Source organism: Balaenoptera ricei, chromosome 8 (genome assembly GCF_028023285.1).
Source record: "Balaenoptera ricei isolate mBalRic1 chromosome 8, mBalRic1.hap2, whole genome shotgun sequence".
In the NCBI taxonomy this organism is placed as follows: Eukaryota; Metazoa; Chordata; class Mammalia; order Artiodactyla; family Balaenopteridae; genus Balaenoptera; species Balaenoptera ricei.
The window spans coordinates 90,866,005-90,893,222 of record NC_082646.1 but is presented as its reverse complement, the minus strand read 5'-3'; the positions used below and the strand labels follow the sequence as shown (position 1 = coordinate 90,893,222).

General features: G+C 45.7%; 1 protein-coding gene across 7 annotated transcripts in view; it reads right to left on the bottom strand.

Annotated features, from left to right (window-relative positions):
* PRR5L (proline rich 5 like) overlaps positions 1–27,218 on the bottom strand; it is a 128,188-nt gene that overhangs the window by 56,701 nt on the left and 44,269 nt on the right. For 2 of the 7 annotated variants that reach the window (XM_059931403.1, XM_059931407.1), the window contains exon 1: positions 16,980–17,160. The exons of 1 other annotated variant lie outside the window; for it this stretch is intronic. The gene's annotated coding sequence lies outside the window, so the exon portion shown is untranslated. Of the gene's footprint in view, positions 1–7,612; positions 7,699–16,889; positions 16,909–16,979; positions 17,161–17,315; positions 17,431–27,218 lie in introns of those variants that run through there. 4 more of the 7 variants (XM_059931408.1, XM_059931404.1, XM_059931406.1 and 1 more) reach the window with 4 other exon arrangements.

The following is a 27,218-nucleotide window of genomic DNA, read 5'->3' as shown; positions in this document are numbered from 1 at the left end:
TCATACAACCCCAGAAGCCCCTTGGGAAGCCTGAAACTAGCTAGCTTTGGGATTTGATTTGCCCAGTAAAGGTCACACTACTAAGAGAGGCTCTGTTTCACCGCCCTTCTTTAAATGGGCCTGCTAAGTGCAATTCATCTGTGTAATTACGGGCTATTAACTCCTTTTATGAGCATCCTAAACTCCAGGTGATGCAGTTGCCGCCCACTCAGGGGCACTTGTACAGGGAAGTAGAAAGGTGAGCAGAACGGATCGATCAGGTGTTCAGCTTCCGGCTTCCTGCTGAAACACCACTTCTCCAGGAGGCCGGGCGACACGGAGGATCCCAGGGTGGGCTCCTGTCCCCACCCCGGCCCCGCCCAACTTCTCAGTTAGCGCCCCCCACCAGGCCTCCTGCTCCAAGCCGTGTGTGCGTCCAGCAAGACGCATGGGCAGACCCATGCCACCCTCAGATACAGACAATCCAAAGCTGCCTGGGTCTCTACCATTCTCACTTGTGGACGGAGCCAAGAGGACTCCCCAGAGCACGCAGAGGAAGCTGCTGGGCATGGTGGCGAGAGTGGTCTAAAGGGAAAAGCTGACACACCCTGCATCCACCTGCCACGGTGCCGGCTCCTCAGACGTGGGCTTGTCCTGACCTAGATAGGACAGATCAGAAAGTGACAAGACGGATGGGGCTTTGGGGTGAAGCCAGTCCAGGCCCCCATTTACAGGTGACAAAAGTGAGGCCCAGAGGAGCAGGGAAACATCCAATGTGTCTGAGGTAGGAGAGAGCCAGGACTGGCTAGAACTCAGGTTCCCTGACTCCCACCTAGGCCATCTGTAAACTCCTTGAAGATGGGCATGGGGACTTACCTCTGTTACCTCAAGCCTAAGCGCAGTGCTCAAGATAAAAAAGAAGGACAGGACAGCAGCTAATAAGGCACCACTGCCTGCCTGACGTGATGACAAGCACTGTCGCGGTAGGGAAACTCATAAAACCCCATCTGAAGATCAGAGAAGTTAAGGAACCGGCCAGTTAAGTCACACAGCTAATAAGCGGCAAATCTCCGGCTGACAAATGGCCTAATTCTACAGCTCATTCCCACTTTGCCAGGCTACCAAACGCAGCCAGAAAATCAGCATCGAAGCTACCAAGTTAGTCAGGAACATCTAGTCACAAGATTTCTTATCAAAGTTCAAATCTCACGCCCAGGAGATAAACAGGCATAAGGAACTCTAAGACCACGTTTGGTGCCGACAAGAGGAGAACGAGGAGAGAAAATGAAAAGAGAAAGCGTGACTGCCTTAGTTAGACACCCCACCCCTTACTCCCTGCGCGACCCTGGCAAGTTTCTTGACCTCTCTGAGGCTCCATTTCCCCCTGCACGACATGAGCTTGCTAGCACGACAACCTCAGGGTTGAATGAGGATAAAATGAGTACATATTTGTAAAGCACTTAGAGAGGACAGCACATGGCAAAGAGCAAATGCTTCGTAAGTGCTTGTTAAATAAATAAAATAACTTGCTGTTATTTCTAAATCTCCAAGCAATGACAGCAGTAGACACAGAGCAACACTTCCTCTAGCTTATGGCGACCTCACAAGCATCTGGAAAATACTCCACTTGGGAGCAGGCCAGGCCTCTGACCTCCCATGGTGGTCACAGCGCATTAGGGCCTTTGGTAACTCACGATGCTATTTATTGAGGCATGATGCCTCTCAACTCCTTTCCTGCAGCGTTCTTTCCGGGCTGCAGCGGGGGCGGGTGTTGGTCACAGAGTGAAGCAAGCTAAGAATTACCAGCCCTTTGGCCCAGCAGTTCCACTTCTAAGAATGCACCCTACAGACACAGTCACATGTCCCCAAAGACTGGCAGATATGCTCATTCCTTGCAGTAACGAAAAACTGGAAACTACCGAAATATCCACCCAAAGGGGACAGGTTAAATCAAGTATGGTACCCCCTAAATGGAAGAGTTAACATACCATTAAAATTAATGCGAATGCCTGTAGTTCTGAAGGAGGAGTGGTCACTAGAAGCTTTGGAATCAGACAAACCCTGGCATCAATGCTCATTCTGCCACTCACTGACTGTATGAGGCAGAAAAACTGGCCCCCAAAGATATATTCACTTTTTAGTTCTTAGAACCTGTGACTATTACCTCAGGTGGCAAAAGATGTGATTAGGTCAAGGACCTTGAGAGAAGGAGCTTAGCCCGGATTATCCAGGTGGGCCCATAAATACAATGACATGTATCCTGATAAGAGGAATGCAGGAGACTAGAGACAGAAGAGGAGAAGACACAGATACACACAGAGAAGATGTGAAGATGGAGTCAGAGACTGGAGAGATACAGCCACAAGCCAAGGAATGCTGGCAGCCAACAGAGGAAGCTGAGAGAGGAAAGAAATAGATTCTCCCAATGCAGCTAGAAGTGGGTATACTGGGAAAAAGAGAAAAAGAGATTCACCCCTAGAGCCTCTGGAAGGAGTGTGACCCTGTGACACATTGATTCTGGACTTTTGACTCCAGAACTGTGAGAGAATACAGTTCTGATGTTTGAAGCCACCAAGGTTGTGGGAATTTGTTAGTGCAGCCAACAAAAAGAGAATATACTCACTCTGTGTCCCTGGACCACTCTAAACTGCAGTCTCTACCTCTAAAACATGAGAACTTGGAGAGTTGTGGTGCTGATGAGAAAGATTATCTACGAGGTGCTTGGCATGGCTCCTGGAACTATGCAGGTGCTACCACAGGTGCAGTGGAGGTTCAGAGCAAAGGGGCCGGAGCCAGGCCCCATGTCACCACTTCCAGCCAAGGCAGGCGATTTAGGATTGGTGGGGGGCTGGATGAGATGATTCAAGTAAGGCTTAAAATAGTCTTGGTATGCACCAAGTGCTTGATACATGCTACCTATTGTTTATTTTTATTACTGCCACCATCACTGCTGTATTAGCCTGCTCAGTCTGCTATAACCAAACACCACAGATGGGATGGTTAAAGCAACAGAAATTTAGTTTCTTGCAGTTCAGGAGATACACATTCAAGGTCAAGGCATCAGCAAGGTTGGTTTCTCCTGAGGCCTCTCTCCTTGGCTTGCAGATGGCCACCTTCTCCCTGTGTCCTCACGTGGCCTTTCCTCTGTGTATGTGCATCCCCTGGTGTCTCTTTGTGTGTCCAAATCTTCTCTTCTTATGAGGACACCAGTCAGATTGGATTAGGGCCCACTCTAACAAGCTCATTTTAACTCAATCACCTCTGTAAAGGCCCCATCTCCAAATACAGTCATATTCGAAGGTACTAGGGGCTAGGTCTCAACATATGAATTTGGGGGGGACACACTTCAGCTACAACCACCACCATCATCATTGTCACCACCACAAAACCTTCTTTGCCTAAAGTCTCTGAGTTACAGAAGCCACAGCGTCTCAGTAGATACTCCCTTGTGAAGGACCAATGAGGTTAACATTTAGAAAAATGTGCTTCTAAGATGGTTTAAGGGGTTAAGTTTTGGGTGCTGGAAGCGTTCACTTCAGTAATCTGGAAAGCTGGGGTCCTGTGTCCATGAAGCGTGAGGCAGTTAGAGGGTTACTGGGTGCTGTCACTGGCCTTGCTCTCCCAGGCTCACTGCACAGGGGTCTCTTTGGAAACCTCTGCACACACGATCCAGAATGTGTTTCTTGGAGAAAAAGAATGTGGTTTCTTGCCTTCTCCTCCCGGCTTCCAGGGCCAGGGCACGGGGAGGGGGGTGCAGCTTACAGGCCAGGCCAGTGGGCAGAAGGTGGTACACTCAGTGGAAAATGCAAATGAATTCTACTAAGGCTCCAACCCTCAGCTCTGAAAAGGGAAGTAGGACCATGGCACAACTTAAAATAAAGAAGTGGGTGGCTTATAATGACTCTGAAGCTTCCAGGAAAAAGCCACTCTGAGTGTAAATAACAAAGAAGTCAAAGAAAACTGGGTACTCAGTCTGATGTGGCCGCCCAGAAAATGGAAAACGAGGAGAAACCAGTTCCCAGGGAAACCAGACAGAAAGTCCATCTGACACATCCGCCCCCCCCCCTACCCCACCCCGCCCAGGAGACCTTGCAGGCAGGAAGCCCAGCGTGGAGCTCCTTCCCTGGGACACAAACACAGAAATGAAGAGGCAACGTCCTTAAGCAGCCTCAGGATTTAGATACTGTCATTCAACTTCACCCATCCATTCTCTAACTGTGGCCAGAGAGATCTTTATAATGATGAGAGTGGAGAATGATAGCACATTCGCTGAGAGCGAAGTAAGGTGCAGGCACTTGACATGTATTATCTCGGTGTTTCTAAAATAAATTTAGGGGATCTTGTCCAAAAACCTTTAATGATATAGATTAGAACAGAAAATATCAGAGTGCACTGCATTTGGGAGAAGCGTGTATATTACACATGTACTCGTACTGAGTCTAAATGTACCAGTATTTCCTACTGTCTGTAACATTCAAAATGTTTGGAAAGCCCTGTGTGCCATTGCCATCCCCATCTTACAGAGAAGGAAATGGAGGTGCTGCTTAGGACAAGAACCCAATAGCCCGGTGCCTGTGTTGCTTATGGCCGATGTTGCTTCAATGACTTCAAAGGCTCCCCACAGGTCTTAGAATAAATCCCCAAACCCCAACCTCACACTCTCACCTCCCTTCACTCTGCACGCCAGCTCACTGACTTTCCTTCATTTCCTCTAATACCACCCACTCCTTCCTGCCCCAGGACCTTTGCACATGCTGTGCCCTCTGTGTGAAATACTTCCCACTCACTTCTCCAGGCTCAAACCTGCACACCCTTTATTGTCTAAACTTCCTTTGCTCAGAAAGGCCCTCCTTCCCCTCCCCCATGATCAGGTCACATCACCCCATAGAGTGTCCTCCTCACCTCCTTTGTTGTCATATCACAATCTACCTCAATAAATCACTACAGAATTATTTCTTATTGTTTTTATGAGGTCCATAAGGTCAGGGACTATGTCTATCTTGTTCTCAGGTGCATCCCCAGAGCTTGGTATAGTGCAGGAATTCCACAGATATTTGATGAATGAGCAAATGAACCAGCCCCCTGAGAGGTACTGTTGCTGGGAGACACAGAAACTATAAGCAAGTGTCAGCTGAGGATACTGACACCTCACATTACATACGGCTTTACTGTATGAAAACATCCTGGTATTCAAATCTGACAAACCTGGGTTCAAATCCAGCCTCTACAATTTATTAACTGGGTGACCTGGATAAATGGCTCAACCTCTCTGAATCTCAGTTTCCTCATCTGTCAAATGACTGTGATACTTCCCTCGATGTTGTTAACATTAAATGAGACAGCCCAGACCATGGCCTGGCCCATAGTAGGGGTCCCCCAAATTGTAGCTAGTATTAAATTTTTTATAGAACACTGCTCTTCACGAAGCCCTCATAGGTCCCAAAAGGTGACACCCAGCCATGGTGTGGGACAACAGGCACTCTCACGCCCTGCTGGAGGGACAGCAGTCTGGGGCAACTGCTATGGAGGGAAATTTGACAAGGTCTACCAAAATAACAACGGCTGTACCCTCAGACACAGCAAATCTACTCCCAGTAATGTTATTCCAGGCATGTCAAGTGGCTTATGGAACCAGGGCTTTTACTAGAGCCTCCTTCATAAAAGCAATGGGTTGGGAAGACCCTAAATGCTCAGCAACAGAGGACTGACTATGTCAACTATGGTATCCCATACTCTGGAATCTAAGAAAGAAGGGGAGAGCCCGGGATGCTCTCCAGGGGACACTCTGAGTGAAGCGTGTTGAAAAGTTAAGCATAGAATCATTTGTATATTAGGCTCCCATCTACATAAAAAAAGATGAAAAAGAGTATTTGCATATTTCACTGCATGAGCATAAAGTATGTCTGAAAGGACAAACCAGGAACTGGTAACACAGGTTTTCCCCAGGAAAGGAGCTGGGTGGTAGGGATACAGAGGGGAACACTTTTCTCTATAAACCCTTTTGTACCTTTTGAATTTTGAAACATGAAGATGTATTACTTATTCAAATAAATAAGTAAAAACAACAGTGACCGCCTCGTACTTCCCTCCCTCCTCCAAAAGTAAAAATCAATAGAGGTTATATGATTTGTTCAAAGTCACTCAGCTATCAGGGGGAAGTCAGGATTCAAACTTGGCTCCTGATCCCAAGCGCAGCCCTCTATCCATAACTATCCATTCACTCATTCATTCAACGCAAATTTATTTATTCAGCACACTTACTCTATAAAAGGAGCTGCCTTGTTAGGGATACATGGGCCAGAAAATAAACCCTGGTAAGAAACGAAGACGAAAGGAAGAACCAATTTCTTTCCGTCTTTGCATCATGCATCACAAACAAGCCCAAAGGGCTGAGTCTGGAACATCCCAGAGAGTGGGCAGGACCAACCCAGGCTAAAGAAGCCAGCCATTGCTCAATCCAATCTGGTTTTTGCCATCTCAGTATAAAAGCCCAGCAGTCCCAGATCTGAATTTTCTAAGAGAAGCCCCGAATCCAGAGTTTTTAAAATGTTGAAATCACTTGATATGTTAAGTATTGGCAACTAATTCACCAGGCTGACTAACACTTTGGGGGCCTCACATATAGGTTGGTGACCTTTATTTTCTCCCATCGTAGCTATGACCACCAAACCTTCTCACACCTTTTACCCAGAGCCTAATGGGGGTGTAACGTAAGCCAGCACTACCCAGCCACTGTGGCCTTGGGTAAGTCACTTCCCTTCCCTAGATCTATTGACTTCTCAGCTAATTAAGAGTTTGGCTTTGCTGATGGCCATGATAACCTCTCAGCATCACCAGCCATGCATTCAGTGTCTACCCTGTAAGCCACACGAAACTGGGTGCCTCTGACAGACTTGGAGGGGGATCAGACCCTGACACGGTGCGTACGCAGAACCAGCCCTCAGCCGATGTATCCGCTCCCACCTGCCACATCATCTAGTTGACCAGCCTCTTTACCAACCAGTTGTCTCTCTTATCTCACTCTTACCCCATCATCGATTCCTCGGTAGAGCCAAAAGCAACCCGCCACCCCGATATCACATACACACCCAGGTATACTCTTCACCAGGGAGAGCCAGCAGCACCTGGGATTTCACTAAAAGAAACACACACCAAACAGAACCCTCTAAGCCAACCTAGGAAACCAGATTTGAACTCCCCAACCTCCGCCCATGGGATGGAAACCAAGTCAGAAGTGGGTTTTTAAGAGCAGTGGGACCATTTTGCAAATCAATTGCCTACCACGCCGATTTTACTATTGTTGTTGCTCCTAAGAATATACTAACCATCCTCAGAGGCTGGTCGTGACGGTGGGATGGTGCCGAGCCTCTACGGGCGTCTATCGCCTTAGTTCATTTCCACCCTAAACCAACCCCCAGGAAGTAGGTTTTGTTATTCCCGTTTTGCAGAGGAAGAAACTGAAGCCTGGGAATTAACTTGCCCAAGGTCAGAAGACTACTAAGTGGGACCAAAAGTCAAATCCTACCTGATTCCAGGGCCTGAACTCCCAACCCTCTGTTTTAACAACATTCCTGTCTGCCACACAGTCACCACCCATGGCTTCCCTTCTCAACCATCACCAACAGCTTCTTACCAGGTTCAGGCAGCCTGTATGCTCTGTCCCTTACAGGAAGGAAGCTTCGTTTCTTCATGGTACCTTCAAGCGAGCTGAAGTCATTGTGTTTACTTGTTCACTGTCTGACCGGCCCTGAGAACACGTAAGTTCCTTAAAGACCTGTAAGACCTTGCTTGTCTCGTTCACTGCTGTATCCCGCTATGAGCACAGTGCTGGGCACATAAAAGGTGCCCAGTAAATAATTTTGAATAACGGGATGAAATGTGGACTTCCGAGCCAGCAGAAAGAGCAGCCCTCCCATTTCTGGGGGACCAGAAAAATGCCCTTCCTTCTGCCTGAACTGGGGTCCGCCTAAGCATTATTGGACCTGGGTCACACGGGCACAGAGTCCTAGGTCTGCATGCTGGCCAGTGGATCCTACAAACACAGCAGAGGAAGGTGACTGCGGCAGAGCACAGCACGCTTGTTGGGATTAAGGACCAAACTTCGCAACTTGGAGGAGACAAAAGACAGCCGAGAGACAGACACTCCCACAAACAAGAAAATGTTAAAGGTCAAGTTTGGACTATGGAAAAGGCTCAACAGGAAGAATGAGGCAACTTTCTCAGCACTCCGCTGGAAACCAAGCGCAGACAGAAGAGTCTGGGAGTCTGAATTTGTGCAAGAGTAAATATCGGCACAAACAGGATGCAAGCGCATGTTTCTCTCTGTTTCAAAGTGTTGGCTAAATGTCCACAGGACTCAGAGCACTGACACTTCAGATCCATCTAGAAGTAATTATTTCATCCCATCATCATCACCACCCAGGCCTGCAAACCACAGTATAATCACCAGAAAAATCCCCTCCTGTGATACAAGTCAAGCAAAACTGTGGGGAACAACCACACATCTTATCTACTCCTCTATAAGCCCCACTTTGAGGAGGGAGTTTCTTGGAGTGCAGATTGTTTGGGTGTGGCCTATAAATGCCATCCAGAGCAATTCTGCAGTGCCTCCCAGATGATAAAACAAAAGGCTAGACACCAGCAGTAGCCGAGACCGACCGTGATGTCAGCAATTACATTGCTGACATGGAACATACATAAATCCCTGGGGGGTGACAGAGCGGTCAAAAGCTACTGTCTGGCAGCCAACAAGAGTTTTCAGTGTGGGGAAATGTGCTCTAGATTAACATGTGCGATTTATTAAAAATTAGCTTCACTCTCCCATTGCAGAAACAGGATGGAGTGCTTTTTCGTAAGAAAAGGAGATGAAGGGGAAGGGCACTTCTTCCTATGTCATGGGGCCAAGTGTAAACAGCACTGGATAGAGAGAGTCAGAAGCCTGAAGGGGCTCTTGGGATCTGATCATTTCAGGGAGGTCATGAGTTCGATTCAAGTTCATGCAACCACCACATGTTAGAAGGTCCGCTGTGTGCCAGGATCTAAGTAGAGGAAGCCATACGGGGCAAAGAAGAATAAAGTATCTGCCCCCAGGGGGCTCAGGGGCTCGCAGGAAATACTCAGAAGTAATGTTATAAATGCAAGTCGACACCGAGGGCTGTAACTGAAGATGGACAGTTGAGACAAGATTGACGCAGAAAGGTTAAATCACCTTCTCCAGTTACAAAGTAAAGTTAATGAAAGGTCAACCGAAAATACATGCTCTCCATTTTCTTGTCTGTTTCTCTAAAGAATATGGGCGCTGGACACTGGAAAGGAAATTTGGGGAAGGAAAAGCAAGCTTTCATAGGTAAAGCTCAACGAGTATCCTTTTATTTTTCATCTGTGACAGAAAAGGATGGGACAAAATATCGCATTTTAATAAATAGCTAGTGAGCACCCACTACCCAGGATGCAAAGATGAGCCAGACGTTGTCCTACCAGTAATAAAGAAAAGAGAAAAAAGGAATAGTAATTTGGTCACGATGAAAGAAAAACACAGGAAGGCCTAAAGCTGAGATGGCAAACTCAGTGCCTACAGAGGCCAAGGCAGAAAACACAACCACGCTTAGAAGGCCAGGTGGGGACCATACCAAACTAAAGAGAACATTCAGTCTTCTTTTTGTTTTTTTAAAGAAAAGCTGGAAACCTGTGTTTATATGTCAAATCTCCCAATTTTTAAATACTGGAAAAAATAATCATTTTTTTTTCAAAACACGACTCAAACCAAACGAGACATTTCTGATGCCAAAGTTTGGCTCCCGGGCTGCCAGTTTTTGACTGCAGAAAAAGACGCACAGCTCCTAACTGCCAGCGCCGGAGGAATAATGAGGGAAAAGTGTGGAGGTCACTTAGGCAGACCTGTGGGAAGATGAATCCAGTCCTGGGAAAAATAAATAAAGTAATTGAACAAACAAAATAAAACTCCAGGGGCCTGTGGTATAACACTCACCACTGACGTCTGCACAGCACTTTATACAGTCAGCCTTACATATCTGTGGGTTCTGAGCCCTCGGGTACAGAGGGCCGAATGTAAAGAACTTGAGCATCCTTGGATTTTGGTATAGGGAAGGGGGGAGAGGTCCTGGAACCAGTGCCCTGCAGATACTGAGGGATGACTGTAGTTTCTAAAGCTCATTTTCATGTCATCTCAGTTGATCTTCCCAACAACCCTCGGAAGTAGGCATCATTATGACCTCTATTTTAGAAGTGAAGATTTTCTGGTTCGGAGGCCAGAGGAGCTGGCCCACAGCTATGGAAGGATAATAGCACCAGGACTCAAGTCTGGGACTAGTACTTTTCCAGAATTTAAGAGAAGAACTCCAGACTATTGTATTTTCTAGACATCTTCCAGGTGATTCTGATGTACAACCAGGATTGATAACACTGTTGCAGGGAGAACCAATGTTCTCAACCAGGGGTGATTTTGCCCCCTCTCCTCCTGCAGGAGACATTCAGCAATGTCTGGAGGTATTTTTTGGCTGCCATACTGGGGAGGTGTGAAGGGTACTACAGGCATCTAGCAGGTAGAGGTCAGGGATGCTGTTAAACTTCCTCCAATGCACAGGACAGCTTCCCACAACAAAGAATTGTCCAGTCCCAAGTATCAATAGGGCCAAGGTTGAGAGACCCTGGTCCAGACTCTAGTGCCTGGCTACTTAACCAGCAACCTGAGAATCAGCAGAATCAGCATCACCCGGGAGCTTGTTAGTCATTCAGGCCCCAACCCAGACCCACTGAATCAGGTTCTGTGGCTTAACAAGATCCCTGGGTGATTCGTATGCACTTGGAGAAGAACTGCTCTAGACCACACATCCTTGGCCATCACAGAATTTTAGAATAGGAAGGAACCTTCGCGGAAGACCAATCTCTTTATTTTGTAGACAGGAACACTGAGCAACTGGCCCAGGGTCAGACAGCTTGCCCACAGCAGAGTCGGGATCAGACTCCAGATCTCAAATCCCTGACCTGTGTTGTCTCCAAGATGCCAGTTAGGACCAATGCGTGCCCTCTTTGAACAACTCTCCCCTCTGCAAAGTTGATTCTAACCTTTGGGGGTGTCTTGGGGGCTTTTCTGAAGCCTGAAAGGAATCGATTATCCTGTTGGTCAAGTTTTTTTTTTTTTTTTGATTATCTCAGAACACTGCAAAGGATTACCATGTTCACCCACTACTTTTGCCTCCAGATATTTTACAATGAAAGTGGCCATACAGCTGCACGGTGGTGGACCCCAGCGGCCAGCAAGCTGTAGTGGAGTTCTCCAGAATGACAGTAGCAGCTGACGTGGTCTCCCCCAAAGACATCTGGGGAATGATGCTGAACCCGTTCCAGAGGAGTATTTAGAGTTCAACAGCAAGCGTAAAAGGGTTTACACGGAGGATTTATGCAGTTGAGGTCACGAGCAGGTTGTAACAGGGTTTGAGGCAGCTTAGTTCAGAATAATACAGACACACATCAGAGCCCTTGCTGGATTTTTGCCCCCAGTCCTTGGGAAGAAGAGGAAAACAAATTCCTTCACGTATTCTCCCAGGCTCAGCTTAAATGGACATATACTTTAGTTCCTGAATGGCCAAGGGAGCCCCTAAGTGTCCCCTTAATCCTAGTATTTGCTAGAAACCTAACCGCTGTCACAGATGCCTTCAACAAAACACAGAACTCGTCCTGTGTCCAAAAGAACCAGCAAAGTTGAAGGAAGTTCTGTAAGAAATGAGAGAAGCAAGAAACTGGAGGTGTTGCTGGTGTTTGGCGATCATCTAAAGTGAAAGCAGAACACTGATGAGTGCCTGAGAGAAATCTCATATTTACACCCTAAAATTGAGGTGAGGGAAAGAGAATGAAAGCTTAGAGGGAAATACATGCTTTTTGTAACATATGATTATATGCAAAATAAATTGTACAAATAATTATGAGAGGCTGTTTGGGCAGTGGCAGGGGTAGATGTTGACCTGGCTTTTCCATAGGCCATGGTCAAGAGGGAGAGAGATCTTTTGGTGCGTTCCACTGCTCTCCAGAACCCTTCTGGGCACAGTTCACCGTAAGCACAGCAAGGCTGGGAAGGGGGGCGGGGGGCGAGTGAGGCATCTCTCTCAGGGCCATGCTCTTGATGCCTCGCTCACCTCACCTTAGTCCCAGCCCCAAAGCACACGCACCACCCACTTTGATAAAGAACACTCATATTTTTGACTCAGAGCTTCCACACAGAGTAAAGGTGGCTGATTTTCATTCTAAGCCTAACTTTTTACTACAGAGAAAAATAAGCGAGCCATACTCCACCCTGAAAGCCTAACATAGGTGTCTCTACATTTCTGACAAAGAACTCGGTTAACTGACTCGCTCTCCAGCCAGCCAGAGCCGGCTGAACCTGGCTATGAGCTTCTGCTTTTTAACCAAGCCAGTATATAATAATATCATTTATTATCCTCTTACAGAAATGTAATATTTTTTAAAGGGAGGAGGCAGAGAATGTCCTCCACACATTTGAAGAATATATAAAAAGCCCCCAAACTTCCAGAATATGTTAAAGCTGCAACTATCAGAGGGCCAAAAAAAAAAAGAGAAAGAAAAAAAGTCAGCTTAAATTTAATAGACCGTTTAAATTCCTAGTTGATGGTAATTAGAGAGCCAGCAGTATTTCTTTAAACGGCTACTAGACAGAGCTTAATCCAATTTAGATAATCACTAACCTTTGCTTTTTTTTTTTTCTTCCTCTTTCTCTCTCTCTCGCCTCTAAATGAAATCCAAGGATTGATCTACAAAGGCCATAAACTGGCAAAACATAAGAAAAGAATAAAGAGAGAGATTGGGCGATTGTTACCTCAAAGAGCCAAGTCCAATTAAAATGGAAACAGGTCTCACGGACTCCCTAATTTACATCAACTATAACCTGGGGTTTCCAACAAGTCCTCTTCACAACAGAAGCCATGCCAAGGGAGGTGGTAGTACTTCCTCCCCCATTTTCCCCTCTCAGCACCTTGTCGGGCAGGCTAATTGCCAGGTCTTGCCCAGCAATGTGACAGCCATCCCCAGCCAGACCAATGCCAGTAATTCTTAAATTCACAATACCTTCTGGGCCTCTCTCCTTCTTCCATGGGATAACTACTGTCAGAATTATCCAGACTGTCCCTTCAGTTCCTCCATTGTTCACCCAACTCCTGTGCCCTCATTTTAGTGCTACCACACTGCTCTGATCCAGAAACTTCCAGAAACTTCCATGTGAACAAGTAGGACCTTCTTGAGTACTTGGGACCCTGGGTTCTTCATGGAAGGCCTTCAAGGGTAGATATCAAAATGAACTAGAAAGAACAAGGGGCTTTAGTTAATAGCTGTGTGACATCAGGAAAGTAATTAACCTCTCAGAGCCTTCATTTTCACATCTTAAAATAGAGAAAAGAATAGCTACCTGCACAGTTGTTGTGAGGTTCAGATAACATTACCATGGCTGGACCTGGCTCACAGTTACTGCCCAGTAAATAAGTTGGCTCATTTAACTGTACAAGTTTCAAGGTAAACCTTGCCTTGGATCTCCAGCCCCTGACAAAAGCGTAAATAACTCAAGTTCACCTCTGATGCCCCATTATTGCCTTGCATCATCTATGCTCCCAACCTCCTTCTTAGCTCCAAAGGGGAATCTTCCCTTGTAAAACAGTACCTTCTGCTTAACAGGGTACCACCGTCTCTGTTCCAAAATTACTAACCTCATACCCCATACGAAGCCCACAAAATATTTTATTCCCAACTTTCAGCAACTGAAATACTAATTCCCACTGACTTGTTCACAAATGATACTTTCTATAAGCATTGCTTTTAGCAAGCATTTACATTTTGCACATACAGAGGCAACTCTAGGGAATAAACTTTCAATGATGAATGCTAAACACAGTAGGGATCTTTCATAGGGCCTCACACTCTATTTCTCAAATCAATTCTGTATTGGTCTAGCTCTGCAAAAAAAGGTGAACGTGAAAAAGGCTACAATTCAAGAAAGATTTCAGTATATTTTACCTTGTACAAGGGCAATACAAAAGGAATGACCACAGCGGATTATATACATGCACACCTACAAATTCCCTAAGACAGAGAAATCATTAAGAAATCCACAGGGCTTCCCTGGTGGCGCAGTGGTTGAGAATCCGCCTGCCAATGCAGGGGACACGGGTTCGAGCCCTGGTCTGGGAAGATCCCACATGCCGCAGAGCAACTGGGCCCGTGAGCCACAACTACTGAGCCTGCGCGTCCGGAGCCTGTGCTCCACAACAAGAGAGGCCGCGATAGTGAGAGGCCCGCGCACCACGATGAAGAGTGGTCCCCGCTCGCCGCAACTAGAGAAAGCCCTTGCACAGAAACGAAGACCCAACACAGCCAAAAATAAATAAATATATTAAAAAAAAAAATCCACAAAGCCCTTACTGATTTCAGTTTTCTACAGATGAATGGTTTAAGTGTTGCACATACATTGTCGATGAATGAATTGAAGATTATGACATTAGCTCTGGATTTCCAGCATGAAATTTTCAGATAGCAGTGTGATAGTTTTCTAAAGACAAGACTGGGATTATTTTTTTTCAGTTTTTGAGCCACTCTGTGATATTATGTGACATTTAAAGAAAAAAGCCACCAAGTTAATCAACTATAAGATGATCTAATTAACAACTGAGGCCCTGAAAGGAAAGACATCTCCAGAACAGGCTGGCACTACAAGGCTGGAGTAACAGATCTGGAACCCATTCTCAGCTCCACCCCTGTGTGTGTCGCTTTGGACAAATAACTGAAGTTCTCTAAGCCTCAGTGGGCTTACCTATGTAATGGGGATATGATAGTACCTATTTCACCATTGTTTTGGTGCAGATTACATAATATTATCAGAGTCTGTTAGTGCAGAGTTTAAGACATTATTAAGACCACAAGAGGTGCTTGCCCCCTCCCCTTTTTTTAAATAAAGGGAACATTTTTGTAATGTTCAAACACAGACCATTATTGAAATTTCACCCATTGAAATAAATACACATCCATGACCCTCTGGATCTGAAAGAAACGAGGTCTCCTCATTGAGAAATAATTTTGTCTAAACTAAGCCCTTGAGAAAGAACCCAGTCAAACAAGTCTATTTCTAATGCCTTTTTTTTTACACTACTAATGGTTCTGGCTGTTAGAAGCTTCAGTAAAATACTGAAAGGACAATGGTTGGAGCTGAAAAAACCAAAGACAACTTTGTGGACTGACCAAGCATTGTTTCCCTTATCTGCTACATTCTACAAAAACACTCTGAACAGCACCCTTGGTCAGATTCTTGGGCTGAATGCAACCAGAGAAGACCGGCCAGCCAGGTTCCACAGAGAGGAGGGCTGCACTTTCCTCAGTCGTACTAGGAACCTCACCAGGGGCTAAATTTAAAATGTGGCTGAATTAGTTTCTGCAAGTTCCACCTCTCCTCCTGACCCGCTTGCTGCTTCATGCTGTCAGTAACAGCGCCTTCCAGCCAGAGAGCAATTTACCAGAGCACAGCACCGTGAAATATTGCAGCATGTAGGCCAGTGAAATGTCATGACTGCACCCACGGTGGTCACTAAAGGGAAGTAAAAAGGGCAGTCTCTGAGGCTTGATCAGCGAGCAGCCTTTGATGGGGGAGGGGCAGGGGATGGAGACAATCTGGAGTTGGCGTCCTTGACTGCTTTGGTCCTTTGCAATGGGTCATTTGGATTTGCACGTATCGTCTGGGCAACAGGTCCAGAACTCTGCCCCAGCAGGGAGGCCCGGAGACTCCGGCCCAGAACTATTTCCAAGCGGGTCTCCGGAGCAGACCTGCCGCTGAGCCGCCTCGCGTGAGCCTTCCGTCTTGTGGGGCGCATCGCAGTAATTGAAACCTTGCACTCCGCAGACTGTAGTGCGTCTATAAATACTCACCGCCTTACTGCTGACAAACAAAACGCGGGCTCCCGGCACCGCGGGGGAAGAGGCGGTGGCATGTGACCAAAGGTAGGTGGGTAGAACAAGGGGAAAACCCTGTTGCCAACCACAGAGGCACCCCACAGCCGATTCCTGAAGCACGGTTTGCAAGTAACACAACCTGGTCTGCCCTCGGACGGCCGTCCCTCGGAAAAGGGGCGGAAGACTGGGGACAAGAGGGTGCCGGCTGCAGGGGCGGAGGCTCCACGGCGCCCCCTGTGCGCGCAAGGAGCTCTGCGCGCGCACAGTAGGCGCACAGGGGAAAGCGTCTCCAAAAGGAGGTCTGGCGGGAAAGGTGAAGCAGAAAGGGGATGCCGCCGGCGAGCAGAGCCGCCCGCCCCGCCGGGTCTCCGCAAGCTGCGCCCGGGCCCGCCCCAGTCGGCAGAGCGCGCACGTCCAGCGGCGCTCGGGACAAAGCGGCTCACTTCTCTGGCCTCCCCTCCCACGCCTCTCTCCGGAAAAAGGGGGAATGGCAGGAAAAGATGGGGTGTTTCGGGGCGCCGAATCGCCCGCGCCCGAGTAGGGGCAGCTCTTTAGATTTGCCCCTCAGGCCAAAGAGGAGAACGAGAAAGACCGACAAGCAAACTTTCTTTTTCGATCTCCTGGCACAGCCTGGGTCCCAGGATCGGCGGCGTCCCGCGTTCCACCCCACAGCGGTCCCTCGCCCACCCTAAGGTGCGGACGCTGGGCGCGCTTCCCGCCCCCCCCGCGCCCCCCATGGTGGTCGCGAGCCCCTTCCTCTATACCCGCCTGCAGCGTCCGATCGGAGAATCCTTAACCACGCGGGGGCCCCCACCCGGTTGCCCCCAAATGTAACGCTTTCCCCAAGGCCCCTCCCCGTGCCCCGCCGGATTGTGCCCGGTGTGCCCGGAGATTTTGTTCTCAATCCCGTGCCACTGCTGAGCCTAAGACTCCAGCCCCTCCTGAGTCACCTCGAGTCACGCACACCCGCAGCTCGCCTCCGCCCCAGACTCCGCGCGCCCAGGGAAAAGTTTCCGGTCTTCCCGAGAAAGTTTTCTCACCCGAGAGCAGTGAGCGACCTGGATGGCTCTCGCCGCCGGGCTCCGCTCAGCCGCCTTCTCTACCTCCTCTCCCGGCTCTGCCCTCCGCGGGGTCCGGTCCAGACTCAAGTCCTCTCCGGCGCGAGTCCACAAACGCGGCGGCAGCGGAGCTCCCGGAGCCGAGCTGGTGACACGTTTCCCTCCTCTCTCATCTTACGACCTCCTCCTCCCCCCCTCCTCTTCCTCCTCCTCCCACTTTTCCTGTCCTGTGCTCATCGCTTCAGTTTCTCTCCAACAGCCCCCATCCCAGCCCCACCTCACCCCCTCCCACTGCCCCTCCGCAGCAGCAACTCTCACCTTGCTAAGGAGGGGGGCAGGGGAAAGGGGGCGCCTGCGCTTAGATCCAGTTCAACAATTTCAGGAAATCCAACGCTTTAACTTGAAAAGCTGGGGAGGATGCAACAGGTCATGGGAGCTTGGCTCTGCTTTCCCCTCGCACAAGACGAGACCCCCCCACCTACCTCCACCCCTACGAAGAGAAACTCTACCAAGAAGCCAAGGGAGTGACTCTAGGGCGCACTAGAGGACTAGATTCTGGGGCTTTTGTCGTGGCTTTAAGGAGCAGTCCTGAGGCTGATTCCAGGAGAAGTTGTTTCAAGTGCATCAATGAAAATATAATTCCAGTGAAGTCTCTCCCTTAGATTTGCAAAACTCTCTTAAAATTCCCCACTTCTCTTTCCAACTGAAGGTTTAGTGAATTGGAGGGTCCTTCAGAGTTTGAAACAGCAGAAAACCAACCAATCCCCAAATTAAAAACAATGAAAAGTTATTTTCAAAATTTTTTTTTTGCAGGTGTTAAGAATTTGATGCAGCTGTTTTCAGGACTCACTGGCTTGCATAATTTCACCCTATGGCTGAGCAGGAAATACTTTACAAATGCTGCCCCGTTCACACATCACACTTAGGCTTTGAAACCACAGTGACATTTGTTGAAAAAAGATGTCTTTTTATGTCAAAACTGAGAAAAAAAAATTCATGTTTATTTTGATCACTGTGACCTTACAAAACCGATGTAAGGGTGGCTGGTCAGAGTGTGCCCAAGGAGGGTTTCGTGAAGCTCTGGTTGCCCCCGCCTTGTCCAGTGATATCAGATAAAGCTAAAGTATTCTCAACAAACCCCAGGACGATGAAGAGACTTTAAGCCTCATCCCAGCAATCACAGACAATGAAAGGCACTGGACAAAGCACGTGCCTGGGAAAGAAACAATAGAGAGGGCAGTGGTCAACGAGGAGACTTGGGAGATGCATTGAAAAGCAGCTGTGTTGAGCGTTTGAGAGCCAAAGCCTGGAGCCAGAAGGTCAAGGTTAGTCGACCACCATCTCTTACTTAGTTGCATGATATTAGCCAACTTACTTAACCGCTACCCCTTAGTGTGCTCCTATGAAAATGGGGATAAAAGTAGTAGCTAGCTCAGGGTTGTTATGAGGATTTAATGAATTTCATACAGAGAAAGTGCTTAGAATCTCTGCTGGGATTCAACAGATACTAAGCTATTATTATTACTATTATTATCCTGCAGGTCTGGGAAGTGGAAAGGGAATCTTTGTTCAATGAGGCCTACCCTATTCAGTCTATTTAAAATTGTAGCTCACTCCTCCCTCCCAATCCCCTTCATTCAACTCTACTCTTTCTTTTTTCCATGGTATCTATCACCTTGTAACATTTTATGTGATTTACTTTTTAAAAACATTTATTGTCTCTCCCACCACCTCTTGCTTCTGCACTAGAACATCAGCTCTACAAGAACATGGATTTGCTCTGATATTACTCAAGATCCTAGGAGAGTTCCTGGCATATAGTATCTCCCCAGTAAACATCATATGAAAGAATACGTGAATAGATTTCATTTAGCAAATTTATGCTATGCTGACTGCGTGTGGTGGGTTGGGCTCTGTGCAATAAGAAAAAACTTAATCACCAGGCTATCCGAGGATAAACGTGGCTCCCTTTACACTCCCTGTAAAGAGAAGTATTCACAATATAGGCGATGCCAGCTTGGTGGGGATGCCATAAAAGAATATTCAGGGATTGGAAGGGAGGTTTAAAGAGGTTAAACTCTCTTCTAACCCTAAGGGTTGCTAATTTTGTGAACAGAATTTTCTTAAAATAAGAAGGAGCCAACATTTTGGTGCAAATCAGAGCTTTGCTCTAAGGACCATTAATACCAATATATTATACTTGTCACCACCCACATTTTTACCAAAATTCTAACTAAATATCAGTGGAACATTGCTTTTTCTTATTAAGAAATAGAATTTTGTTAGAAGAAACCAATACAGATCATGCTACTTAAATATTCATTTATGGAGGAGGAAATTCTAGTTCTTTATTAGACATATCAGGTACACAGCTTACCATGGCTACAGCCTCTGAAATGGAAGTTGGCCCAATCAAGGTTCCTGCTGAAAGGCTAGGCCTTAGGCAGCCCCGGTGGGCACTGACCCAAATGCAGCCAAACTCTGTGATAAACTCCTCTGAGAAACTCTGGCCTGAAAAGGTACATTGGGCCAATCAGATTCCATTTCAGGAATGTGAAAACACACACACACACATGTACCTAGTATCCAGAACAAAAGCTGAAAGGTCATGACTTTATCTGAACTCTGGTTTCTAAAAACTGTCTGTAGACTAACTAGATATATATTAGATGTATACTGTTTGAACCCCATGGTGTCAACATTTTCTAAATTACTTGCCAACATGTAAAAAGCAGCAAACTTCATGCAAAAATGTGGATTTTCAGCTTGCCTTGAAAACTCTGGATGACCTGGCATTGTCCATGGTGCAGGCCCACACAGCCACAATTAGCTGGTGCGACGGTGCTTCTTTCCTGTTAAACAGGGCATGCACTGTCCAGTTTGCCACAAGCCCAGCCACTCCCTACTCTCTACTTCTCTTGTTCCCAGCCTGCTTCACCCACTTCCCTGCCACCCAGATGCAGCTAGAAAAGGGATGCTGGCATATAGTTGAAGGGGCGGGGGTGGGGGAGGGGGGCAGAGGTCTGAGTCAGCAGAAATTATGGAAGAGGATGGCATTGGTTCAAACCATTTTTCTCCCAGCAAGAGAACCCCTTTATAAACAAACTTTGCATGGAATTTCAGAATTTGAATACTACTGAGGTGAAGGAAGCTATGGGGTAGGTAGGGAGGCAAGTGGGCACAGGGGGCAGCAGAGGCCCTCACTAGGGCTGCCTTGGGATCAAAGCCGCCATCCAGTTCTTGCGCTTCCAGAGGTCTGTTGTTCCTACTTTTCCTTTGTTCCCATGACAATGCCTACCCCTCCCAATCCATTACTCATTTCTACCCCCCAAAGCCTAATCAGACCAAGTTTAGGAAGGGTTAGATGACGTGTCTAAAATTATACACAAACAAGGAAGGACAGAGCAGGGACCCTTAATGCCAATTCAGGACTCTTGTTCTATACTATACTCCCTCTTGGTCTGATTAACTGCTTTCCTCTCTAAATAATAATTAAAATTACTTCAATTTGCAGAAGCATAGCATGTAGTAGCTTAAGGGTCTGGTATATAATAGGTATGAAATAAATATCTGCTGAATTTAGGTGTTTAAGCTCTGATCTCCAGTTCAGACCTCCTTCCATGACACCTCAAGGTCTCATATCGTATCATAAAAGTATTCCAATGAAGAAAAAAATCATCAGATCATTCCATAAGTTTTCTCCTTTTTATAAATAGAAAACTGGAGGCCCAGAAAATCCAAGATCCTTTGCTAATGGCTGGTACAGAGCTTGTGAGGAGCACAGGTAGGTTGCCCAGGCATACGCAGTTTCGAACACATAGTTTTTCAGGACCTTGGAGCTCAGGTCATAAAATAAGTTAATGTAGTTACTCATGATAAATGCCAATCTAGATACAGAACTTGCATAAGCCCTCAATATATGTCCACAGCATTGCACCATCCATAAAAACAGGACCATTTGAAAAATAAGCTCAGCATCTGATCTAACACTGGGCTATAAAATCAGTGACCTTTGGTATAGCAGGAGGACTTAACACACAAATGAAAACTCTTGCTCTCCTTCTGCCCTCTTTTTAACTTCCACAGTAAGAAAAACTGAGAACCTTGAAGTTTGTTTTCGGGAAGAATTTTGGATGATACAAAAAAAAAATTGTTTTTGTTCGTTTCATTCTTTGTTTGATAGCAATGGGCTGTTTCTGGTATGTTGGGGTTTTTTCTATCAATTTTATCTTTTAGTATTGGGAAGTGCCCCTCCATTCTAAAGGGATTGGTATTTAATTCAGTCTGAATGTGTTTTGAAAATAACTTGAACGAGCAAATCTTAAAAGTGAGAAGAACTTTAGCAATCCTACGTGAATTTTCCCCAGATAATCCAGATATCAATTATTCCTTCCCACAATTCCAAGTCAGTCAGTTGGTCGACAAATATTGAACCATCACTTATTGGTGTCAGGTACTGGGGATGCCACAGTGAGCAAAAAAGACAAAGTCCCTGCCATCAAGAGGCAGAAAACAAACAATAAACGTGGAAACGAACACATAAAGGTAATTTCACATAATTTCAGGTACTGATCTGTGCTATGATGAGGATAAAATGGGGTATTAGAGTGATTGGAGGGAAGAAGAGAAATGCTTTATCTTTGGTTATCATGGATGGTCTCTCAGAGAAGGTAGCTTTGGAGTTGAGATTTAAATGATGACAAGAGGCAGCCATAGGAACAGAAGAATGTTCCAAACAGAAGGAAAGGTCAGTGTAGAGGCCTTGAGTCAAGAAGAAGCCTATCAAGTTAGAGGGATAAAAAGAAGGGCAGTATGGTTGAAGCCTAGCAAACAGGTCCAAGAAATAGATCAGGGTCAGATCATATGGGACCTGGTAAGTCATGGTAAGAGTTGGGTCACAGTGGGAAGTTATTGGAGGGTTTTAGGTAGGAAGTAATGTGATCTGATTTCTGTATTAGAAAGATCCCTCTGGCTGATATGTGGTTCATAAACTAGGAAAAGGGCAAAAGTGAGGGCTGGCAGTGCCTTAAAGGAGGTGGCCACAGTAGACCAAAGGAGAGATGATGATGCTTGAATTAGTTTGAAGCAATAATGTTTGTAAAACATTATAGAATTATTAGAATTAAAGATGATGAGACTTTCTGATAGATTGGATGTGTGACGTAAAGACAACCATCATGGGTGGTACTTCCATTTCTTTGTTTGAACAATGGGGTGGATAGTGGTACCATTTACTGAGATGGCAAGGACAGGATGGAGAGTGAAGTTAGAAGGAGAATTAGTAGTTCTGCTTTAGCCATGTTATGTTTGAAATGCCTGAAGTGAGAGCCAAGCAGAGATGTTAAAGAGACATTGGAATATATGAGATGGCATTGAGGGCTGGAGAGAGAAATAGGAGACCTTTCAGTGTACATAGATGGTACAGAAAACCAAGGAACTAGGTATGATGCCTTGGACAGTACGAATGGAGAAGAGAAGCCGGGAAGAATAGAGGAGTCTAGTGAAAGAGGAGGAACCAGCAGAATAGAAAGAAATGAGTTGCTAATGAGACAGGGAAATCCAAGGGAGTGTGATATAGAAGCTTCGAGAAGATATTCCAAGAAGGAAGGATTGATCAAGTATGTCCAGTGCTGTCAAAAGGTCGAGTAAAATGAAAACAGAGAATAACATTTCTTTGGCAAAATGTAGGTCATTGGTGACCTTGATAAGGGTCCTTTCAGGGGAGCGGTATGGAAGGAAATTCCATCAGAGTGGGCTGAGAAGAGAAAGAGAATTGAAGAAATGGAGACAGGGAATACTAACAACTTTTTCAAAGAGTTTTGCTATGAAGGGGAGCAGAGAAATGGGGCTGTACCTGGAGGGTGAACGGTCAAAAGATAGTCTGCTGGTTTGATTGATGGTTTATTTTTAAATGGGTGATAGATAGCAAGGCATGTTTTAAAGGCTGACGAGAATTATCCAGTAGAGAGGGAAATTGATTTATATCCCTACACACATTTTGGTGGGAGGGGATAGGGAAATAAATGCTCTTGTTGAACACATTCTCCAAACGTGGCACCATTTAAACACGTTTTAAATGCAATAAATTGACATGTTGAGACTATGACGAAAAGATGTTAGAGGAAACCATGTGGAAGTAAGATACTGACGTGCACAGGGAAGGTTCTCACATCAGAGCTTCTGCATTTCACAGCTGCAAAAAACATCAGTCACTTAGACCACAGTGCGAATGGTATCTTTTAGAAGTTGTGCAATATGGCAGACTTAACCTTAAGATTGTTTGGGCTAGATCCTCTACCAACCAACCATTGGTGCAGACCCAGGCCCAAATTTTCTTTGCAGATTTAAGAATCTGACTACATACATCAACCCACTCACCACTGGCACCTCCAAAGATGCTGTCATTGTATTGCCCGATGCACCTCTCAGAAGGTCTTTTGCATCCAGAGGCAATGGAATACATTCATGGTAAACCATATACCCCAGTTTTCATGTCACAGTGTAAAATCTGCACACACCCAATCCATCTCTGCACCTTCAGGCAGAACTGAATTGGAAAAATTCCAAATAATCAAAGTTGTTCCAAAAATATTTTTTTATTTTCCTCCATCATTGTAGCAGGCATTTGAGAATGCCTGCCCAGACCATACGCCCTTCTCTAAGAACCATCACACTCAGATTCTGCAGGATCGGGCAGCAGATCATCCTGTGAGTTGTGACAGGTGACTGGTCCTGGGAGTAGGCAGATGAGCAGTGCCTATGAGACTGCCCTCTAAAAATTCAAACTAAGGTGCCCAGATACCATATACGTCAGCTTCATACCTCGCACAGCAGGAGCTGGCTCCATTGGCCCCTGGCTTCCTGGAAATGCTCACACCGCTCTATGCCTTCAACATGAGAAGCCAGGGCTCAAGATCACCATTAATCCTCCAGACTGTCATCACCACATTTGGTCTTTCCATTCCCATTTCTGACCTGTCTCCCAGCCCTTCCCCATTCCCCAAAAGCTTCTGTTGTGTGCTCTGGAACCCGCAGTCCATCATCAGCAAAATCCCCTTTATGTTCAACTTCTCTGAACATTTCATTAGCCTTTATGCCATAACCTTGTAGTTCTCAAGCATTTTGGTCTCAGGGCACTCAAAAGAGTATTCAGGACCACCCAGAAAACTTTTGTTTGTGTGTGTTATATCTATCAATACTTACTGGATTTGAAACACAACATTTAAATTAACTTATTAATTTAAAATAACTATAGTAAAACCATCACGTATTTTATGAAAAATAACTTTACATATATGTATCTTTTTAAGTCACAGGAAGAATGACATTGTTTTACATTTCTGCAGATCTCTTTAACTTCCAGCTTAATGGAAGACAGCTGGATTCTTCTATCCACTTCTGCATTCAATCTGTTGTGTTATCACACATCACGTAGCCTCTGGAAAATTCCACTGTAGACTTGTGAGAGAATGAGAGCAAAAAGGCAAATAATATCTTAGTGTTACTATGAAAATAGTTTTTGACTTATGGATCTCTGACAGGGTCTTGGGGACTCCCTGGGGTTCCTGAACTACACTTTGAGAATCACTATTGTAGATGAACACTGGTTCTCCCCTGAGGGCCTTCCGTCCTCCAAAGTCCTCTCAAATGGCGGTGTTTTTTCTCCCGCACTCCTTGTATCACTGAATTTTGAGGGAGAGTAGTTGTTTTCCTTGTTCCTTATGCCACTTCCAGACCATAGTCCCTCCCTGAAAATCCCATCAAACCATCAGATTATTCTACCCACTTTCCCTCCTTGTTGTGGTCATTGCAGTCTCTTGGGTTATCCTTCTCTTTCCTTGAAGCTTTAACTCCCAGTTCAAGGTCACTCTCTTAGGTATTGCTCTTGGTGCTTTCAATGTCCATTCAATGTCCATTGAAGAATTATCTTGGTGATTTCAATATCCATAGATAGAATCCTTCCAATATCCTCAATGCTCAGTTCCTTGACCCCTGCTCCAATGACCTTGTCCTTCACTCTACCGCAGCCACTCACTCTCTTGGTCAGCCTTGACCTTGTCATTTCCTATTGCTTGCCACTCTCTCCCACTCTCTAACTTTCCACTTCTCTCCCTCTAGTTCCCTGACTCCCATAATTCTTCAACTCCCTGGGATATACTACCTTTTCATGGCTCTCAACCCCTCAGGTCCTCACTTCCCTCCTCATTCAGATTAGATTCCATTATTATATTAACTTCTTCACATACTCCCTAGACTCCCTTGCCCCTTTCTCATTGCATGGCTTTGCTAAGCCAAGGTTGTTCAATCCAATTCTCCTCTACTCAGTGCCTACATCAGTATAAACATAGCTGGAGAAATACAGGCAACCGTGTGTTCACACCCACCACCTTCCTGGGCCCCTACTGCCACTCTGCACCCGCACCAAATGTCTCTAGTCTTTTCACGCTTCTACTGTCTCCCACATTCCAAAGTTTTCTTCCTCATCCTCACTCTCATCTGAGAACCTTCATTCCTTCTTTGCATGATAATATAAGAACATCTAATAGCAATTTCAATAATGCTTTGGACTGAATGATTGTGTCCCCCCAAATTCATATGTTGAACCTCTAGTTTCCAATGTGATGGTATTTGGAGGTGGGGCCTTTGGGAGTTAATTAAGGTTAAATGAGGTCATGACGTTGGGGCCCTCATGAAATAACGAATACCTTTATAAAGAGAAAGAGACACAAAAGCGATATCTCTTTCTGTTTCTCTGTATTTCTCTGTCTCTCTCTCTCTCTCTCAAAAAAGAAAATCCATGTGAACATACAGTAAGAAAGCAATATCTGCAAGCTCTGAAGAGAGCCCTCACCAAGAATCAAACCTGCTGGTACCTTGATCTTGAACTTCCCAGTCTCTACAACTGTGAGAAGATGGATGTCTGTTGTTTAAGCCCCCCAGTCTATGGTATTTATTACAGCAGCCTGAGCTGACTGACACACATACCACCACTTCTGTACCTATGCACCTGCTAGACTCTGTAGCCATATTCCGCCTCCCTCCTATTGCTGGAGATGGACTGCCAGTGCCGAATCTGAGGCTAAACCCTCCATTGTGCAACTGATCCCATCCCCCCACATCTCCTAGCGGGGTGTTACTCCGCTCCCACCCTTCCAGTTTATGTAGAACAAGACAGCTTGAAAGATTTTTCCATATTCATTGTCCCTAATATTTATTCTCTTTTTCTTTCTTTGACCCTCTCCAATCAGTCTTTCATCTTCTCCATTCTGCTGAAACTACTTGTCAACATCATCCATGATCTCCATGTCACATAGGAACTCAAATACTTGTTGAAGGAATGAATGAATGAATTCTCAGAGAGTGAGGATCTCCCAACAGAAAAGTCACACATGTGTGTGCGTGTGCACAAACACACACACACACATGCACAGATAGAGGGGGAGGGGCAGAGAGAGGGAGAAGGACAGAGAGAGAGAGAACTCTTCCAGGCCCCAGCTCCCACAAAGCCTGGCATGGCCTTATGTCTTCGAGAGGCCTCTTTTATTTAAGAGTGGGGTACGGGTAAGGCTGTCCTTTGCGACACAGGTATCTTGACCAGAACAGTCATCTCTTCTAGTATTGATATAACCCAAATCTTACCATCAAGAAATGCTTCCTTGTGGGGAAGAAGCCTAAACCTTGATTTAGACCTAGTAGCATTATTTCAGGGCAGTTCCTTAATCCATGAGAGTCTCAGTTGCAGACACAATCTGGTTTTCAGGGATTTTTATAAAGTCTAAATGAAGTTTATGAGCGTTATGTGAAATATTTGGCATAGTGCTTGGCACACTGCAGTACAGTTTTTTAGTAGCAATAGAAAAGTAACGAGGGATCATATTCAAAACAGGAGATCTTGTGTGTTTATTGTCTATAAAGTTTGTTTCCCTAGATAAATAACCCCAATTCCTTTATGATAAAGCCTAGTATTGAGCTTGATTCCCAGTTTGATTCACATATGTTTCAGCCTCTCTTTATTCTCTAATGTTTATTGTATTACTGCAATACAAATGTACTCTTGTATTAAAAAATACTGTTGAGTATAAAGGAGACTTCGACAAGTGGTCCAAGAATATGGAAATAAAATGGTAATCCTAAAACGTGATATTCACATGCTCCTCACTTCAAAAATAGATAAAATAAAAATAAGGAGCAGAATCGCATAAATATAACATAAGGACATAA